This window comes from Oryctolagus cuniculus, chromosome 9 (genome assembly GCF_964237555.1).
Source record: "Oryctolagus cuniculus chromosome 9, mOryCun1.1, whole genome shotgun sequence".
NCBI lineage: Eukaryota > Metazoa > Chordata > Mammalia > Lagomorpha > Leporidae > Oryctolagus > Oryctolagus cuniculus.
This window is the reverse complement of record NC_091440.1, coordinates 33,348,751-33,356,615: the sequence shown is the minus strand read 5'-3', so window position 1 is coordinate 33,356,615 and position 7,865 is coordinate 33,348,751. Positions and strand designations below refer to the sequence as shown.

At 44.2% G+C, this 7,865-nt stretch overlaps 1 pseudogene; it reads left to right on the top strand.

Moving 5' to 3' along the window:
* The first annotated feature begins 3,142 nt into the window (after nucleotides 1–3,142).
* LOC100350998 (lysophospholipid acyltransferase LPCAT4 pseudogene) lies at nucleotides 3,143–4,644 on the top strand (annotated as a pseudogene).
* The last annotated feature ends 3,221 nt before the right edge of the window (nucleotides 4,645–7,865 follow it).

The window sequence follows — 7,865 nt, the reverse complement described above, 5'->3', positions numbered from 1 at the left end:
AGACTGGACTCTACTCCTTAATCAACTTTTTAAAGATTAATAACAAAATAGGCAAACCAGGTAGTGAATATAAACTACTTAACTCACTGCAGCAAATTCTTAATTTTAATGGAAATTTCATTGAGTCATCAAAAACATACCTGGGCTTTGTTCTCTGAGCCAATTAAAGCACATTAGGTCAATAGCAGACAACTAACTGAGCAACACACATCCATAACACATATTTAGTATTCTAACACTACAGTTACTCTAAAAGGCCATTGTCAGAAGCCGGCAGTTTACTCATTTACCTTATTTTACTTTTTTTTTCAAAGGGCTTCCCCCCTCGCCTTTTTAAAATTTTTTTATTTGACAGATAGAGTTAGACAGTGAAAGAGAGACAGAGAGAAAGGGCTTCCTTCCATTGGTTCACTCCCCAAATGGCTGGTATGGTCGGCGCTATGCTGATACAAAGCCAGGAGCCAGGTGCTTCTTCCTGGTCTCCTATGTGGGTGCAGGGGCCCAAGCACTTGGGCCATCTTCCACTGCCTTCCCCGGGCCACAGCAGAGAGCTGGACTGGAAGAAGAGCAACTGGGACTAGAACCTGGCACCCACATGGGCTGCTGGCACCGCAGGTAGAGGATTAACCAGGTGAGCCACGGCTCCAGCCCCATACCTTATTTTCCAATAGACATCATTGCCTATTACAATGCTTCAGAATAAAATTTGTCTTAGTTCCTACTGGTGTCTTTCAGAATTTACTCACTGCACCCAGGAACTTTAATTTAGTGACTTTGGTTTGTGTGTGTGTGTGTGTATGTGTGTGCGTGTGTGTGTGTATGTATGTTTCTGTGTATGTGAGCCATTGAAAATATGATTCCTTTCCCTATTCCATAAAATCCAGTGCATTTTGAGATGTTTCTGTTTTCAGTCTACATAATACTCTGTATTAGATAAAAATTGTTCCATGTTAATCATAGGCATTATTAATTAAAAACCACATGCTTAGTAATTAGCCTGTAGGTTTTGTCCTCCTGCCAGGACAGGGAAGACTCCCTGGATAGAAGATATCAGACTGACTAAGCTGATGCTGTGTTTGCTCTTAGCCAAAAGGCCAAGAATAAGGCAGCCAATTGGCTGGAATTTAGCAGTCAGTCAAATGCTTTATACCATGCTGGATGTAGAGTAATGGACAGAGTGCCATGGGGGCTCTCTGATGAGGCAGAAGACCCAATAAGGGGTTCAAAACTCTCTTTAGAAAGGATCATTAAAAATAGAAGTAACTGATAATATAATTAGCGGAAATGAAAACAAAGGAATTTTGAAAGTAATTAAATATCCCAAAATATGTAATTGGTGACTATTATAACCATACCAAAAAATTGGGGTTACTAAAAACCCTTTTCTGGACAATTTTGTTTGTTTCTTTTGTTTTGTTTGTGTTTTTCTTTTGTGTTGTGTTTTCTTTGTGTCCTAAAAGAGCATCCATCTTTAATGGATATCCCTGCTCCTCTCTTCCTTCCTCCCAGCAGGATTCCAGTCCTGTCCAGGCATCTACTCTTCCCCTGAAAGCCTGTGTGACCCAGGGGGAGCCGAATCAGCTGGAAGGATGCCCTGAGAAGCCAATGGGCACTTGCTAATCCACTGATAATTGTTGCTGGCCAGCTGTGGTGGGTGTGGGATCAAGCTGGACCAATCAGATAAAGGCAAAAGTTATTTTTCCACCTTGGGGATGGACAGCTTCTTTCTTTTAGCTGGAAAGAGGAAGAAAGCCTTTGTTACTGTTCCTGCGATAGCCCTCCTGCAAGCAGACTGAGGACAAAGTTGATAGAAGGCTTAGGACCAAGAGCAATGCCAACAGGTGCTGCAGCAGCCCTGACTGTGTGATGTCTTGAGATTGCCCCACTTAATGCTTCCTGGCATGTGAGACAATCACTTTCTAGCTTTCAAATGCCGATTGGAGTTTCTGAAATGACCTAACTTCTCTAGAATCTTAAAAGGAACAGGTTATCATCAAAAGTAATTGTGTACTACATTGTACATAACATTTTTTTAATTAAAAGAGAAATTTGTTGAAGATATGAAAAAAAATTCCTAAAAGAGCTACATTTCCAGAAAGCTTGTAGCTACACAATGAATTGCATCTGTTGTGTTGAAATGTGCACTAAACACATTTTAATTTAGTGTGTGTGATTCTTGTACATTGTCTTTGATAATTACCTGATTTACAAAATCTGCTGCCATTGAAGAAAGCTAAATATCTAGACTTTGTAGTGTTTGAGTTTACTTTATCACATAGATTAGTTTTAAACTTGTTTCAATTAATTTTACTTTTTCTCAGTAACAAAATGGAGTTAATCATATTTATTTTATGAAGATACTTAGATAATCAACAATCTCCATAAAGTATTTGTTTTTAAAACAGTGCTAGATGCAATAGAATATCATGTAATTATGTATTATTTTTACTTACTAGGGAGTCACATTAAACACTTAATAAGTACATATCTTTTATATAATGTACTTGACTTTAACGGATTCTCTGTACTTAAGTGTATGGCTGATAAGATCCTGAAAGATCTTGAAAAAATGATAATTCCAATAATAATTCTTCAACCGAGTTCATTCTTTTCACTCCAAGTTCTTTCTTTTCTATCAAAGTTTAACATGGATCATGTTGACTTGAGTAAAAATGAGACTCATAGCTATGCAACAGGCTAGAAAAATTTTCTTCACTGAAATGATTAGAAAGGTATTGCACAGTGGATACACATCCCAGGGCATAAGCACAGCTGGCCCAGGGTCCATTTGCATGACTGCTTGCTCCTCAGGCAGTGATTCCAGCCACCAGCAGCATAGGCCCCTTTTTGCTTAGATGTCCCCGAAAGGTGACCACTTCTTGCTGCAAATACAGCATCTGTATGCAATAATGTGTTGCAGCACAGTACACTGGAAGTCATCTGTAATGTGAGACCAGGACCCCTCTGAGCACTTTTAGCGCGCTTTCTCCTAGAGTTAAGCTCACCAGATACCGGTTGTCCACGTCTGAAGCTGCATTTCAACTACTTTTTTGTCAAAGGGAATGTTTCTCTAAATTATGAAAAGTGTAGGAGATTAAATTTAGAATATCGGCTGCTGCCCTCCCACCCACCTGCTCCCGCCATGAGCCAGGGAAGCCCGGGGGACTGGGCCCCGTCGATGCCACCCCAGGGCCCCTGGCGCCCCCCAACATCTCTCCCGCCTCCAGAGGGCTAAGTTCTACCTCCTGGGGGGCACTGCTGGCCCCTATCCGAGTGCTTCTGGCCTTTATCGTCCTCTTTCTCCTCTGTAGCCAGTCTCACTGAGGAGCAGCTTCAGGAGCCAATCACAGGATGGAGGAAGGTCCTGTGCCACAACGGGGTGCTGGGCCTGAGCCGCCTCTGCTTCCTGCTGGGCTTCCTCTGGATTCGTGTTCGGGGCCAGCGGGCCTCTCCCCTTCAAGCCCCAGTCCTTGTGGCTGCCCCCATTCCACTTTGTTTGACCCCATTTTCCTACTGCCCTGTGACCTGCTCAAGGTCGTGTCCTGAGATGAGAACCTCTCTGTGCCTACCATTGGAGCCATCCTCATCTCCCCGCATGACCCAGCTTCCCGGCGCAGAGTGGTGGAGGAGGTCCGAAGGCGTGCCACCTCCTGAGGCAAGTGGCCCCAGGAGCTCTTCTTTCCTGAGGGCACCTGTTCCAACAAGAAGGCTTTACTTAAGTTCAAGCCAGGAGCTTTCATCCCTGGGGTGCCCGTGCAGCCTGTCCTCATCCGCTACCCCAATGGTCTGGACACCACCAGCTGGCCCTGGCGTACTCAAAGTCCTCTGGCTCACAGCCTCTCAGCCCTGCAGCATCGTGGATGTGGAGTTCCTCCCTGTGTATCACCCCAGCCCGGAGGAGAGCAGGGACCCTACCCTCTATGCTAACAATGTCCAGAGGGTCATGACATAGGCCCTGGGCATTCCTGCCACCGAGTATGAGTTTGTAGGGAGCTTGCCTGTGATTGTGGTGGGCCTGCTGAAGGTGGTGTTGGAGCCGCAGCTCTGGGAACTGGGAAAGGTGCTTCGGAAGGCTGGGCTGTCCCCAGGATGTGTGGACGCTGGGGCAGAGCCAGCCCGGAGTCGAATGATCAGCCAGGAAGAGTTTGCCAGGCAGCTGCGGCTCTCTGGTCCTCAGACAGTGGCTGGTGGCTTTAGCTACTTCCAGCAGGATGCCCAGGGTTTGGTGGAGTTCCGCGATGTGGCACTCTTCACTAGCAGCTCTAGATGGGGGCAGGAGCCTGGAGGAACTGACCCGCCTGACCTTTGAGCACTTTGAGGAGGAGCAGGCAGAGGGGCGTGACCACCTGCTGTACAAAGACGGATTTAGCACCATCCTGCACCTGCTGCTGGGTTCACCCCACCTTGCTGCCACGACTTTGCATGCTGAGCTGTGCCAGGCAGGACCCAGCCAAGGCCTCTCCCTCTGTCAATTCTAAAACTTCTCCCTCCATGACCCACTCTATGGGAAGCTGTTCAGCACCTACCTGAGCCCCACCCCACACCCCTCCAGGCACCTCCCAGATGCAACATGCCTCGTCCCCAGGCAGCCCCACTGCTCGGGCCAATGGCACTGTACAGGTGCCCAAGCAGAAGGGTGACTGAGCATCTCAGCCCTCACCCCTCCCTCCGCGCTCGCACCCAGCGCTGCACACTCAGGGCAGCGCCAGGGGCCTACCCTACGCCTCAACCCCGATTATGCTCCTGTTTGATTTTTGTTATTGCTGTTTGTTTGAAGTTGATTTTAATTTTTTGTTTGGGTTTTTTTGTAAGAAACTATTTTATATATAAATATAAATCCATATAAAAATAAATTTAGAATATCCTATATAGAAGGAAAGTTTCTGTATCAGTTTTTGGATATTTCAGAAAATGTGTGCCAATTTTCTTGAGTACTTCAGCAGGAAGCAAATATGTTACTGGTGTACATTTTTATTAATAGGACTTCAAGGCCAGCACCGCGGCTCATTAGGCTAATCCTCCGCCTTGCGGTGCCGGCACACGGGTTCTAGTCCCAGTCGGAGCGCCGGATTCTGTCCCGGTTGCCCCTCTTCCAGGCCAGCTCTCTGCTGTGGCCTGGGAGTGCAGTGGAGGATGGCCTAAGTGCTTGGGCCCTACACCCCATGGGAGACCAGGATAAGTACCTGGCTCCTGCCATCGGATCAGCGTGGTGTGCCGGCCGCAGTGCGCCAGCCACGGTGGCCATTGGAGGGTGAACCAACGGCAAAAGGAAGACCTTTCTCTCTGTCTCTCTCTCTCTCACTGTCCACTCTGCCTGTCAAAAAAAAAAATAGGACTTCAGACTCTCTTCAGTCATTAACTTTAGCTTTAAAGATTTACTGAACATCTACTTCATGTCCTGTGTTGTGGCAGGGGCTGGAGAAATGTGAAACAGTGGTCATGGCCCCTGTTCTCATGATGTGTACAGTCTGACTGGGGAAACAGACCAAAAGTAGGTAATCAAACAGATGGAGGTAGTATTAGCTTTGTGTATCAGTGGTGCGACAGAGAGATATATGGTTCCGGAAAAGCAAAGAGAATTAGGGAAGATATGAACCAGAGAAGGCTACTGGGGGAGTTAAAGGAAAGGAGAAAGTATAGGAAGAAATAAAAAAAACTCTGTGCAAAGGCCCAGTGACGTGAAGGAGCAATCCTCTTTGAGGAACAGAAAGCAAGCCATGTGGCTGGGGGTCATTGGGTAGGATTGGCTGCCTATAGAGGGGCTGCCACTTAAACCATGCGGGTATACACAGGTCAGGATAGCAATGGCCAATTCTAACAACACCAATTATTGACACATGCTCAGGTGGGAGTGAGGATATGAGAAATGCAATTTTATTTAGAAAAGATTGCTCCAGATGCAGAATGAAGTATTGAGGGGGAAGAATGGGATTATTTATTATAACAGTCTCCTTTGTAGCTGATTCTCTTACTTCTCTCAACCTCCAAACATGTTAACAAACATGAAAATTGTGCATAACTATGGGGTGCCATTTGATGTTTCCATACATGTATACACAGTGTAACATTCATTCAGAATAAATATATCCATCTCCTCATACATTTAATTTCTTATAAGGAAAACATTCAAAATCATATCTTCTCATTTTCTCTTTTTCTACAGAAACACAGAGTACATCAACATTATGTACACTCACCTACTGTGCAATAGAACTCTAGAACTTCTCACTTCTATCTACCTCTAACTTAGTATTCATTGATCAGTCTTTCTCCATCCCTCCTCTCCCCTTCCCTCTAAAGTCTCTGGTCATCATTATGCCTTTAACATCCACAAGATCATTTTTTTATACTCTACAGAAGGATGTCTAGGAAAAATTCAACAGTGCAAAAGCAGATCTGATCTTCTTCCCCAAACTTTTTTTCTCCTGTACTTTCTGGTGTAAGCTTCACACTTTCAGGCTTTAAAGCTTGGAGTAATAGTTGATTCTTTTCCTCACACCTCACTTCCAAAGTGTTAGCAAATATTTGACTCTGTCCTGATAGTCACATCAGCATCAGATCACCTGTTACTTCCACTGTCTCCATCCTGGTCCAGTCTACTAACATCTCTTATTTGAATTGTTATAACTCATCTCACTGCTTTTTAAAGTTTCCTCCTCTAAAGCTCTCTCTAGCCTGGTTGCAACACAGAATATCCTCGTTAACATGCAAGTCTAATCACTCATCCTCATACTTGAAACACACCAGAGGTTCCCAGTCTCATGAGAGCGAAAGTTAGGCTCATCACAATCTTATAAAGCCCTGCCATTTATCAGGTGGCACATGTCCTTTTACTCTCACTCGCACTTCCTCTTCACCGATCATAGTTGCCTTCTCATTGCTCTGAACATTCCAGCAATGTTTGTATTCCTAGCTTTTGTACTTGCTCTTCCTTCAGCCTGGAATGCTTTTTCCTCATGGTCTCCCCATGACTCACTCCCTTGTCTTTTTCAGGTCTTTATGTAAGGGCCATTTTCTCAGTGACACCATCCCTGGTGACCTATACTTTGCAACATTTCTCCATCCTTGACACTCTCAATCCTTTTTCCCTGCCTCATTTCTCATCATGACTCTGATCCCTAACTGAATTTCATGTATTGTACTTTGTTAAAGCCTTTCTTCTTACCGTGTATTCCTAGCATGTAATGTAGAATGTGACCCCTTTGAAGTCATGGATTTATGTTAAAATTTACTTATTACTGTATCTTTCATGTCTAAAAAAATACTTGCACATGGTAGGATTTCTATCAATCTTTGTGGTTAAAGGAATTATTCTTGCATTTCTACCATCTAGTTGACTGTTTAATATATAGTCAATGCTCAATAATTATTTCATAAATGACAAAAATGACTTAGTATATGTTTTCTGTCCTTTAGATTCTGAAATAAAGTGCTCAATCACAATTTTTCATTAACTCATTTAGGATGTTCAAAATATTCACTGAGTGATTGACTAATTTCTGGAAGCTTATTTACACTGCCAAGCCCATAATTATTTATTTGAATTCCAACAAAACATTTGAAGACTTTTCTTTCTTTTTTAAAAAAATATTTATTTATTTATTTGAAAGCCACAGTTATACACACACACACACACACACACACACATCTTCCATCTGCTGGGTCACTCCCCAGATGACCACAATGACATAAGTCAGGAGCTTCTTCCATTCTCCCATGTGGGTACAGGGGCCCAAGTCCTTGGGCCATCCTCCACTGCTTTCCCAGGCACATTAGCAAGGAGCTGGGTTGGAAGTGGGGAAGCCAAATCTCTAACTGGAATCCATATGGGATACTGGCGTTGCAAGCGGTGGCTTTTACCCACT